The sequence below is a fragment of the Phocoena sinus genome, chromosome 1 (assembly GCF_008692025.1).
Source record: "Phocoena sinus isolate mPhoSin1 chromosome 1, mPhoSin1.pri, whole genome shotgun sequence".
In the NCBI taxonomy this organism is placed as follows: domain Eukaryota; kingdom Metazoa; phylum Chordata; class Mammalia; order Artiodactyla; family Phocoenidae; genus Phocoena; species Phocoena sinus.
Window position 1 is genome coordinate 12,892,575 of NC_045763.1, and position 9,060 is coordinate 12,901,634.

Genomic DNA, 9,060 nt, shown 5'->3' on the forward strand with positions numbered 1-9,060 from the left:
CAAACCTGGGCCCCCTGCATTGCGAGCGTGAAGTCTTAACCACTGGACCACCAGGGAAGTCCCTGAAAGGCACCTTTTTAAAACATTGAGGGAGTTCCCTGGTGGCCTAGTGGTTAGGATTCAGCACTTTCACTGCAAAGGCCAGGGTTCAGTCCCTGATCAGGGAACTGAGATCCTGCAAACTGTGTGGCATGGCCAAAAGAAAAAAAAATTTGAGGTTGTAGGTTATGTATAATATTATATAAGTTTCAGGTGTATGACACGATTCACAAAATTTAAAGGTTATGCTCCATTCATAGTTATTATAAAGTACTGGGTATATTCCCTGTATTGTACTATATATCCTTGTAGCTTGTTTATTTTTCTTAGTAGTTTGTACTTCTTAATCCCCTACCATTGTGAAAGGCACCTTTTTATATTCTTTGGCTTCCACACTCACATAATTTAGATGCTACTGGAGAAATTAAGGTGGCCAAATGAATTGGTGGATGAGGCTTAGTTTCTGGAGTCCTGGGCTAGACCTGCCATGTGGCCTCATTAGAGGAGGTGTGTAGTGAGGCCACGAGAAACAGCCAGGACCCCTGGATCTAACCTTGAATCTTCCCCTGGAGACTGTGTGACCTTGGACTAGTCCCTCCCCATCTCTGGCCTGTAGTTCCCTTGCCTGTATCATCAGGGTGTTGTACCAGCTGATTTAAGATTCTGTGATTCACATGGCTGCCTTGGGGGGCTGCCTTGGGCGGCTGCCCTAGGGGTAACTGGTGACAGGGCTGTGGTCACCTTGACTTTTCACTGGGGCTGACCCCGCACTGGAATAGGGCTCCTCCAAGTTTGCCTCAAGGGGCTACCCAAATTGGATGAACTCATGGGAAGATTATCACCCTCCCTCGAAGTCCTCCTGGTTGCATTACCTTCTGAGATGAAGGAAGAGCGACCTCTCCTTCTGAGAGATGTGTTTCTAGAGAATTGGTCCTGTAGGCATTTGCAGGGTTCTTTCTTCTCAGAGGCAGATGCCACTCCTAGGTTAGTGACTACCCTTTTGCTTTGCCCAGTCACCTTGGAAAAAGCAGTCTGAGGCCAGCGGGAGTGAGACCTTGATTTATGGAAGTGCTCTTGGTGCCAATGGGCCCACGCGCCCTGCAGTCACATCATTCCTGGGCTTCATGGGGATTTGGGGAGCTCAAATTTATGGAGAAATAAATTCCTGGGCGGCTGTACCTCCGCCCTGAACTTTGGGATTCCAGAAAGGCACAGCTACGGGAGGACTTAGAGATTTTCATGGCCTGCTCCTGACATATCTTCCCAAGGTGTCTGTGATAAGACCCAAAGTTATTTAGTTTGTTTCCACTTGTCTAGCTAGTGAAGTACTGCTTTTCGCCAGGTTAGCTAGAGGCTTTATGTTTATTCTGAACTTCATCACTCACAAATGTGTTTACATAAGCAGTCTCCTTTAGTCCTCATAACAACTTTTTTTGGAGTTGGCATAACTAACTCCATTTTACAGACTTCAGTCTTTGGATAACGAGAAAGCTGAACAATTATGGGTGGGGATCTTGCTTCAGGACCTCTTTCTTCTCCAAGGGCTGGAAATTAAAAAGTAAAACCAAAAAGCATAGAATCAATTGTCATTTGTACACTCAACTATGTTTTGAGTGTCTTGTGATTTAGGGCAACCAGACTGGATTCCCTCCAGGCATAGGGCTAAGGAAAGCTGAATTTAGGGGGGAAATACCTGATGATTTTATAGCCTGGGAGAGTTTTGTCTCTGAGAAAAACTCACTCCACCCCCATAGATCCCTGTGCTGGGACTCAGGGGCCTTCTCATCCAAAATTCAGAATTTTATTTGCCTTCGACTAATGGGCCATCGTCTTCCATCTCTCTGGCTGACCCTCTCTCGTTTCCAGCCATCTTCTGAGCATTCCCACCTGGGGTCCCAGTGGCCTCCAAGACTGGCCCCTCCTGTCTCGTCTCTCCCTGTGATAAAACCAGCTCTGCTCCCCTCCTTGTTCCTCACCTCCAAGCCTTTGCTCACTTCCGTATTGGATCTGGGGTGCCATTTCCTCCTTTTCCATGTGGCCAGTTCCTCACCATTTAAGATTCAGCTCCAACTTTCTCCTCCCTAGGAAATCACCTCTTGTCCACCTCCATTGAAACATCCTCTGCATCTGCCATCCATATGCATAACACCTGGTTTAACAATTACCCATTTATATGTCTGTCTCCCCAGACTGTGGGCATTTTGAGGGCATGGCCTATTCACTTTATTTTCCTTGTAGAACTTACTGCTATCTGCAATAAGTTTGTTTTTAATTCTTTACGAATATATTTATCGTCTGAACTTCTCACACCAGAGGTCAAGAACTATGTCTATCTTGTTCACTGTTGTGTCCCCAGAGCCTGGCACAGTGACCGGGCACCCAGAAGGTGGCCAGAAAACATTTAATGAATGAACAAATGCGTCTTTGTCTCCAAAGTGCCTGGCTCGGGACCTAGCACATAGTAGGTATGTAGTCAGTATTGGTTGAAGGAAGGAGTAAATAAAAACAAAGGGTGAGGGCTTCCCTGGTGGCGCAGTGGTTGAGAGTCCGCCTGACGATGCAGGGGACATGGGTTCGTGCCCCGGTCCGGGAAGATCCCACATGCCGCAGAGCAGCTAGGCCAGTGAGCCATGGCCACTGAGCCTGCGCATCCAGATCCTGTGCTCTGCAACGGGAGAGGCCACACCAGTGAGAGGCCGGCGTACCACAAAAAAAAAAAAAAAAACAAAAAAAAAAACAAAGGGTGAGCTGTCCCTGTTCCTTGTAGAAGGTGAAAAGAGAGATGGGGTTAAGGGTGGGTTGTTTGGGGAGAAGGGAACCCAGTGGAGACCCAGGCAGCTTTAATCTCTGGGCCAGGACTAGTGCAAGGTGAGTGCGCAGAATTTAAGATGGTCAAAAAACTCGGTTCATTAAGATAAATAATATTTTAGTGCACTATTAAAAAATGCAAAAAAATTCATGACGAAAAAAACATCAAAAAAAATTTTTTTTTAGCTTAAGTGGAATAGATACTCCCATTTATGAAGTTCTTTACATCCAGACAACAGTTCTTTGGAGAGACAGTTATTATCACATTCATTCATCAAATGGTCACTGCGTGCCTCTGTGTGGCAGGCACTTTTCTAGGCATCAGGCATTCAGTGGTGAGCAAAGCAGACCACTTCCTGACTTCACAGGCCTCAATACCCTTCCTTTCACTTAAAAGGAGTGGAAACCCCTAAAAGCTCACAGTCTGCCTCAAATCCTCCACGTCGTAAACGGCAGAACCAGTTCCCCTAAATCAGGAATTCTTAACTCGAAATCCGTGTTGGGTGCTCTTGTAACATTAAAACAACAAAATTTTAAGTAAAGGAAGTATTCTCCAAGAAAAACCAGAGAACTGAGTCAGTCAGGGGAACTGGGAGCAATCACCCTGGTTCCTTTTCGTCCTGGTGAAGACCAGAGTCTACTCTTCCTTTACTTATTTTCAGTAACTTCTCCATCTTATCTTAGTCTTGCTAACCCCTGTTTGCTTCCCTGATGTTAGCATGAGAGACCTTTTAGGATACGTCAAGAGGGTTGGGTGCTTTTGCAGGGACCAGAGTGAAGGAAGGAGTGAGCCTGGGTGGGCAGGAATGGTGGAAGAAACGGATGGTGGTGATCACAGCCCAGGCCTCCACCTGGTCCAGCCCTCTGATCTATGGGGGGTGGGGGGAGGTGGGGAGGTGGAGGGAGGGGGAAAGCAGGACACCCTTACAGAGAGGCTGGGGGCTGAGTCACGGTAGGAGACAAAGTTAGACAGAAGGGACTCCTTCCTTCCCTTCAGCTGTAGAAAGAGTCCCTTCTGTGGATCAGTGTGAGCAGGTCCACCACTGTGAGATTTGCAAACATCTGGGCTCCTCCAAGTATAGCCCAGCTCTCTGCCTGGGGTATTTTGCTTCCGGGGAGCAGCGTAATTCGGCACCATGGGGCTCTAGGGAGAAGAGGAGGCGAAAACTGTCTCCCAGAATTGGAATAGACATAGTTGGTAAATCAAAATGCTTTCGGGCTGCCTGGCCCCGATTTCCTCCAGCCCCTGCCCCAGCCCTGCCTGTGCTTGCTCTCAGAGAAGCCCTTCTCCCTCTGCTGGGTCACTCCGTCGTCATCTTTACTATTGTTCAAGATGCCAGTGACAGTGACAATGGGGCTGTTGCTGCTACTGCCTCTGCTGGTAGTAGCCGCCGCATTTGGAAGACTTACTGTGTACCAGGCCCTCTGCAGAGCAGTTTGGGTGCATTTTCTCTCTCTGATCATTACAGCAACTTTACGAGGTAGGGGTTTTTGTCCTTTACAGTTGAGGCAACTGAGGCTCAGAGAGGGTCAACAACTCACCCTAAGTCACACAGCGAGGAGGTGAGCATCTTCTGTTAGGGGGATGGCTGGGCTATGGACATGCCCCCAAGGCCCATGGGAACACAGTGGTTGCAGCCCCTCTGGTTTACCTGCAGAGGGCACCCCTGCCTCACAGAACTTCCCAGGGCTCCCTATCAGCCCTTTCCAGCCTGCCCTTAGAAAGGGCTTATCTAAACCCTCTCCCTTCCACCCTCACTATATAATTAGACTTCTCAAAATATTCTGTCTGAGTGGGATGGGGACAATCATATGCTACAGACTTCTCCAATTTCATGAGCAGTCTCTATGAACTCCCGGAGCAAAAATGTCACAAGCCACCCCCATTCCAAATGGGGCTGCGTTTCACACAGCTGAAGTCAGCTCATCTGCTGGGACTTAGCAAGTAGCCTGAGGCCTTCTGGGGACTGTCACGTTGGTGGACCCTATAGCACCACACACACACACACACACACACACAAATTAGAGCTCACCCACACTGCCAACCTCTGTCTCGCTCTCATCTTCCTGCCACATCACCAGCATACTCTCAAATTAGCAGTTAATTTGGTCTTCTGGATGTGTGTGGGTGTGTGCTTTTTAAACACAGTATGTGATAAAACTCCCTTTCCAGCTGAATCTGAATATTGAACACCCCTTTGTATCAGAGACAGAACCATGTAAATGAAATGCAAAAAGGGAATGGTGGTAAATTTCATTTGTAACGGCTAGATATCGGCTCAGTGAAAGCAAAAGAAGTCAGAGGGATGCAGAATATTAAAAGCAAATTGACTTTCCAGAGAGGCAGGGAGATGGAATGGTTAAGTATGCAGTCCTTTGGGAGGTTCAGATCCTGCTATATCAGCCATTTTTATTTATTTATTATGGAGATTTTTTTCTTTATTGAGAAACTTAAGACTTGGGTACATCAAACAAAACCAATTTTGGGAGGAAAAAATCAAAACTGACAATAGAAAAACAAAGTTAACACTGTCCAGGCCGTATCAGAACCCAGAGAATATATTCTTTTAATTGAAAAATTCTAGGCACGTCATAATTGACCTTTTGATACAAAATGACCTACTAAATTCGCAATTTGTGGTTCTTGGTGTTGAGGTCCATAGGACAAGCTAGGAAGTCTTCAAAGCTTGAGCTGAATTCCATGAGGGTTTATTTGGCTTGTGAATCGCTTTGTCCTTGTCTAAGAGGTAGCAGCAGCAACAGCGCCCACCTTCTGGGCACCTTCTTTCTTGGCACGATGAGCCTGTAGGACTGCCACAGCTTCATCCACATGGGAGCAGAGAGACTCGGGGACTCCAGCACGTGCAGCAGCTCCGAGTTGTCAATCTCCAGCAGCATCCCCGTAATCTTCCCGGCCAGGTTTGAGTGCATCGTCTGGATGAGCAGGAACAAACATTCACCCAGCATCTGCTTCTGCTCCTTGGGGGGAGGGGGTGCTGCGGCCAGCATGGAGGCGGTCAGCGGCTCCTGGCCCTGCACATGGACCGCAGGCTGGGGTGCCTGCAGGGGCTGGATGGCAGGGTGAGGGCTGCGGACACTGGAGCGTATTTGTAAGGTGCAACAGCCCGAGCAGCAGCGGCAGCAACAGCAGCACGCTAGGTTCTGCCCAGCTGCGGAAACACCTCCAGACTGGCAGCTGTCAGTCGGCCCTTGCTGGCGGCACCAGCCCCACCAAGGTCCATAGCCAAGCGGTCTGGGCACTCAGACCCGACTCTCTGAGCGGTAGTAGGGAGGCCGCGAGAGGCCAGAGCATTACCAGTAGGAGCCAGATGGCGAAGAGCTGGACGAGGCCCAGACTGGCGTATAGCACTTGGCATTCCTTGGAAGCCTTGAGGTCTCCCACCTTGCTGCAGCGTGGATTAGGCCTCATCTGTGCTAACTGGTTAGGTAATACGGAGGTCTTCCAACTGGGCCTGTGGAACTGCTGGCACAAAGTAGCCCCCAGCTGCTGGAACTGATTTAAGATGGCATTGGCGGGGAGCGCTCTCATCCTGGCCACCCACTGCATATACTGCTTGGTCAGCTGAGCCTTTCTCTCTTCCTTTCTCTGGGCCAGGGTGACATACAGTGGCTTGAAGCCCACGATGCGTCCGTTCATCTCCGTGACTGCTTTGGTTGCCTCTTCAGGGGATGAGAAGCAGACAAAGGCAAACCCTTTGCTTCTCCCATCCTCCAGCATCACCTTAGCACTGCTGATTGATCCAAAAGGAGAGAACTTTTCCCTTAACTTCTCACCATCAATGGTGTCATCCGAGTTCTTAATTTAGAGATTCACCCCCTGATAGCGACTAATTCTCTCCTGTTTCAGCTGTTCAAATTTTCGCTTTAACTCGGCCTGCCGTTCCACTTTCTTCTGTGCGCGGCCGACGAGAATGACTTTCCCACTGATTTCTTTTCCATTCATCTCTTCCTCGGCCTTATTGGCATCCTCGTGTTTTTTGTAACTCACAAAACCAAAGCCTTTGGATTTCCCACTAGGATCTCTCATCACCTTGACACTTAGAGTCTTACCAAACTGGCTGAATAGCTCTTTCAGACTCTCATCATCCACCTCTTCCCCAAAGTTTTTGATATAAACATTGGTGAATTCCTTGGCTTTGGCTCCAAGCTCAGCTTCCCACTCTTTTCGATACTTGAATCTGCCCACAAACACTCCGCGGTCATTGAGGAGCATGCCGTTCATCCTCTCGATGACCTTGTCGGCAGCCTCCTGGGTCTCAAAGTGGACAAAGGCATAACTCTTAGAGCCGTTCTCATCACACACCACCTTGCAGGACAATGTTTCCGAAAGCAGAAAAAGTATCATACGGTGCCTTGTTATCTATATGCCCAGGTTCTTGATGAAGGTATTTCCCACACCAAATTTTCTCAAAGAGGGATCCCTCTGAGCCCACATGATATGGATTGGCTTTCCCTTTATCACATCAAAGTTCACGGTATCCAAGGCCCGCTCCGCGAAAGCTGTCTGCTGGAAGTTGATGTAGGCATAACCCAGGGAGTGGCGGCTGAGCATACCGCGGCAGACCCAGATGGACAGCACAGGCCCCGCAGGACTGAACTTTTCATTCAGCATGGCCTCGGTGACGTCCGAGTACAGGTCACCCACGTACAGGGGGGCCCTGGGGTAGCTGCTGGCCGCAGCGTTCATCTCCCCACCACCCCGAGCCCCGCCAGGAGGACTTCTTAGAGGGACCACACAGGACAAAGGGGGCTCACCTCCGAGCCGTGGCCCGTGCCGCGGCTCACAGGTGGCCGTGAAGCTCAGAGAAGCTGGAGTCGGCTCCGAGGGGAGGGCCTGAGAGGAGTTCGGAGACAGCCCGGACGAGAATCCCAAACCGCAGACAAAAGGCTCTCAAAAACAATATGGCTCTCCCTGGGAGTTTGTAAGTTTCAGCTGTCCTGGTCTGGAAGCTCCCAATTTCGAAAAATGAAAAAAATTAAAACGGGGACTGCCCTCCAAATTACAAAAATTCTTCCAGAGGCAACCCAGTGGTGCCCACGGCGGCCTCCGGAACGTGCGTTTCTCTATAAATATAGGCCTCGGGCTCCCGGCAGTTTAAGATTACAGCAGCCCGGGGAAGAGGGAAACCAAATACTTGTTGGTGCCCACTCGGCAAGCCCGGGGCAGCCAGAGCGCGCAGCTGCCTCCCACACTCCGGGCTGGAGAAGGGCTGCGTGGACACGTGGAGTGCGGAGGCCGGCGCGCTGGGGGCGAGGGCGGCAGGTGCGGGGCTGCCACGCTGCGCGGCGGGTAGGCAGGTGGAGGTGCGTGAACACGGGCGCCCGAGCGGCTCACCGTTGCACCAACGGACGGGGACCGATGGACGCCTAGGTGCGGCGGCAGCGGGCAGGCCGGAAGCGTGCAAAAGTGACTGCCCCGCGGGTCCTACGAGGAGGATTCGCTCTTTTCTTTCTTTCTTTCTTTTCTTTTAAGATTTAAAAATATATTTATTTAATTTATTTATTTTTGGCTGTGGTGGGTCTTCGTAGCTGCACGCAGTCTTCTCTAGTTGCAGCGCGTGGGCTTCTTATTGCGGTGGCTTCTCTTGTTGTGGAGCATGGGCTCTAGGCGCATGGGCTTCAGTAGTTGTGGGTCGCAGGCTCAGTAGTTGTGGCGCACGGGCTTAGTTGCTCCGCGGCGTGTGGGATCCTTCCGGACCAGGGCTCGAACCTGTGTCCCTTTCATTGGCAGGCGGATTCTTAACCACTGCACCACCAGGGAAGTCCCTGGTGGATTTTAAAGCGTTTTGGGTTTTTTTTTTTTTTAAATCCTTTTCTCTTTTTTTTTCTTCAGGCTGCTAGGCCCGAGAGCGGTGGAGGCTGCAGCGACCCGGGGCGGAGAGAGGACAGCCATTTATTACGTGACCTTCAGCAAGTTACTTAACCTCTCTGTGCCTTAGTTTCCTATTGTGTCAAATGGGGGGAAAAAAAATCATAGTCACCTCACAGGGAGGAGGAGAAAATGAATTAGTATCTGTAAGGAGCTATCAATTTTCAACTGGTGGTGGGAGGCCCAGCTGGGGGGAGAAAAAGGTAAAGAGAACTGTGAATTATTAGGAGAAAGAGATTATGCTAATCAGGATGGAAAGACTTCAGCATAAATAGATGCCAAGGGTTTCAGGCAGCTTTAAAAAACTTATTAAAAGTACATAT

At 49.6% G+C, this 9,060-nt stretch overlaps 1 pseudogene; it reads right to left on the reverse strand.

The window, feature by feature from the left end:
* Positions 1 to 5,449: 5,449 nt before the first annotated feature.
* LOC116740177 lies at positions 5,450 to 7,555 on the reverse strand (annotated as a pseudogene).
* Positions 7,556 to 9,060: the final 1,505 nt, after the last annotated feature.